This window comes from Corapipo altera, unplaced genomic scaffold (assembly GCF_003945725.1).
Source record: "Corapipo altera isolate COAL_440 unplaced genomic scaffold, ASM394572v1 127684, whole genome shotgun sequence".
Classification (NCBI taxonomy): domain Eukaryota; kingdom Metazoa; phylum Chordata; class Aves; order Passeriformes; family Pipridae; genus Corapipo; species Corapipo altera.
Genome location: NW_020886848.1, coordinates 1 through 3,100, shown reverse-complemented (window position 1 = coordinate 3,100; position 3,100 = coordinate 1). Strand labels below are relative to the sequence as shown.

The window sequence follows — 3,100 nt, the reverse complement described above, 5'->3', positions numbered from 1 at the left end:
ATGTCCTTGGAGCTGAATATGGGAAGGGATCCAGATGATCCAGATGTTCTCCTTGGCTCTTCTTCATCATCTCCATTCTTGACCCTCTGATCCCTGTTCTTTTCTTCCTTTTCTAATGATGAACTCAGACAATATTTTTAGAAAAGCAGGAGATGGTGTACGTGCTCAGTAAAGCAGAATACTTTATCTTTGCCAACTTGGGAACTGCCAGTTGCAGGACAGTCAACTTATAATAATAACACAGCAGTTAACTCCTCTGCAGCTTACAACTCCCCAGTCCCAACCAACATTAGCTGGAATATACAGAAAATACACTCTATATATTTGGACGAGTAAATTTTACCATTGCTTACTTATTCCATGTTGAACTGGCTGCAGCTTCTGGTTGAATCCCTTCTGAAGGTGGTCGGTGCGTGGCCGTGTGCGCACGTGTGTTTCAGAAGGAGCCCGGGATCATTCCTGCCGGGCTCTGGGAAATGGGCAATGCTTGGATCGTGCTCTCCCCCTGTCTCACTGCAGAACAGCCTTCACACCTGGCTGGGGTTCTTTGGTCTCCTGGGATTTGACTCCGTGTTTCGTTGCGAGCTTTTCTGTCGTAGGTTTGCTGGTTCAGAAGGGTTGGGGCACAGGTGAGTCTCCAGAGAGGCACTGCACGCTTTGGGTAACAAATGGTGTGGAAAGTACAGCAGGAAGAACTTGCCTCCCGTGCATCTTGTTGTGTCCTTCTGCTTTTGTCAGGATCAGTGAGAGTCTTTGAGCAGACAGGGACTGTCTCCTGTCCTACAGTTGTTCTGTTGCTGTTTTTCATTCACAAAGGTCTGGCTTTGCACAAAATGATGTGTAATGCCAGGACAGTTTTCTGTTTGGTTGTTTTTTTTTTAAATTAAACTGCTAGCTGATAGACTTCAACTCATTGCTCATATAGTCAAACCACAAAATTGGCAGGCTTGAGTAGAAAAATGAATTCAGTTCTATACGGGATGAATACAGGGACGGAACCTTCTCCAGTTTCCTGAACTAAAAGGAATTTGGTCTTGACCTCTTGTTGTCCCTGGCACATTTTGTGACTTTCTTGGGAGCTGCCTGTGGCCAGACACAGGTCCTTTTGTCTTTCTGGCTGCTTAAAATTCCAAACCGCCTCGATTCTGCCTTTTTAATGAGGGCATCCATTGCATTTTGTGTACAGGGAGGAACTTTTTTTGTGGGAAGCTGTATTGCTGTAGCACTGTGCTTTGGAACAGATGCATTTCTTTAAAAGCAGCAGTTCCTTAGAGCCAGTTCTTTCAGTCTGAGACGATACCTGATGGAGCAAGGCCTTCCTTAGGCTGCACACAGCTTGGGAAGATGTTCGAGATGCAACTCCTCCTATTTCAGTGGGTAGGTGACAGTGACTTTTAGCTGTCCCGTGGCTGTGTGTGTCAGCAGAGCCCTCCAGCAGCCACTGCCGTCTGCGCGGCCTCAGGTGCTGAACAGCAGCCGCTCCAAAGTCCTGTGCCTCCTCCTCACCCCTCCATGGTGTGGAGACTGATGCAGAGCTCTGGGAGAAGGGAAAAGGAGCACGGAGGGGTGAGGTGCAAACCTTGCTAGGCCGTGTTAGTGTGGCCTTGTGCAGCCTCTGGGTCCATTGCATTTTGGACCAGTTTTATCACTGAGTTCAGTCCCGAAGCAAAAAAGTGGAATTCATGAATTGGAGGCATTCAGCTTTTAATGCGTGTCCATGAGCTTAGTGCTGATGCTTTTTGGCAAGTATTGAATCTCTTCTACTCCTGGGCTCTGTGAGTTTTATTACTTTGTTCCTTCAGAAGTCTTAAACTGTTTTCCCCGCTGCAGGTCTGTGTAGAACAGCAGATTTCTTGCCATGTTTCTCCTTCCAGCTCTTCCTCAAAACTCTTCCTGTGCCATCCACTGATGCCTTTCTAGCCCCCAATCATCTGCTCGAATCTCTAAAACACGTGACTCATGTTCCATTTTATATTCATCTTCATGTGACTCCTAAATCTTTCTGTGTGCACTTTTGTTTGTTTTCTCCCTGGGTTGTAAATGAGCTGTTGTCACATCTGGTTTCTTGAGTAGGACTTTGGCCTTTCAGTTACACACCAAGTAATTCTTCCCTCCTTTTCTGGTTATAATCCTTACCTAAAGGAAGGGGGTGAATGTGAAAGCCTTAATTTACTTAGTGAAACAGTTGTCTACAAAGGAAGTTGTTTCAAACACCAGTTGCAAAAGCATCCAAATGTGGCTCACAACACAGGGGGTGCAAGTGCTGTGCCGTGCCAGGGCCTGCCCCAGCAGTCCTGGCCCTGCCCTGTTCCGTGAGTCCTGGGTTCAGCTTCCCACAGGAGCTGGAAATGGCACAGGGGGAAGGCAGGGACACCCTGCACCTGCCCCATTCCAGGACAGAGGGAGCTCATCAGGTTTCCCTTTTCCCATCAGAGAGTCATCACAGGAGGACATTAATGCTTTCGCCGAGTTCAGAGAGAGACACAGGCACTGTGATTCCAGTGAGTGCCTTTGTCCAGGAGGCAGGCAGGAGGCAGAGGAGGAGGGGTAAGTTACCAAAGCTGCCCCCCAGGGCTCTGCAGGGCTTGAAGCAGAAGGACCCAGGGGAAGAGCTCAGCCAGATAATCCCACGCTTTGGACACTTTGTCCTCACCTCCATGAACCCGTTTGCTTCCCCAGGCCCTGGGAACTGCTCCTGTGCTCCTCCTGTGCTGCTGAGGGCACCCACAGACACTGCTCTGGCCTGAGGGACAGCATAACCAGCTGGGAATGTGATGGCTGTGCTGGTCTGGGCACAGGTAAGAGGCAAAGCACCCTGGTGACCCTGGGCCTGGTGCCCCTGGGCCTGGCAGTGGGTGCCCAGGGGGGGTCTGGCAGAGCCGCACTGCTCTGGCCTATCTTGTCCCAGGTCTGGAACGATCTTGTCCTTCCTTTTTCCCCTCACAGCCTCCCGAGATGACTCAGGGCTTGCTGGCACTGGAGATCATCAGCCGCAGCACCAGCACCCAGCTGCCATCTCCTGGATTTTCAACCCCACAGACCAACATCCCAATGGCGAAACCAGTCCCGCCAGCCAACGGGACTGGTTAATGCAGCCAGT

At 50.0% G+C, this 3,100-nt stretch overlaps 1 long non-coding RNA gene across 1 annotated transcript; it reads left to right on the top strand.

The window, feature by feature from the left end:
• The first annotated feature begins 2,242 nt into the window (after nucleotides 1-2,242).
• On the top strand, nucleotides 2,243-2,994 carry LOC113941369. The gene is made up of 3 exons (XR_003525657.1): nucleotides 2,243-2,547; nucleotides 2,680-2,798; nucleotides 2,947-2,994. It is a non-coding gene; the product is annotated as an uncharacterized LOC113941369 (long non-coding RNA).
• The last annotated feature ends 106 nt before the right edge of the window (nucleotides 2,995-3,100 follow it).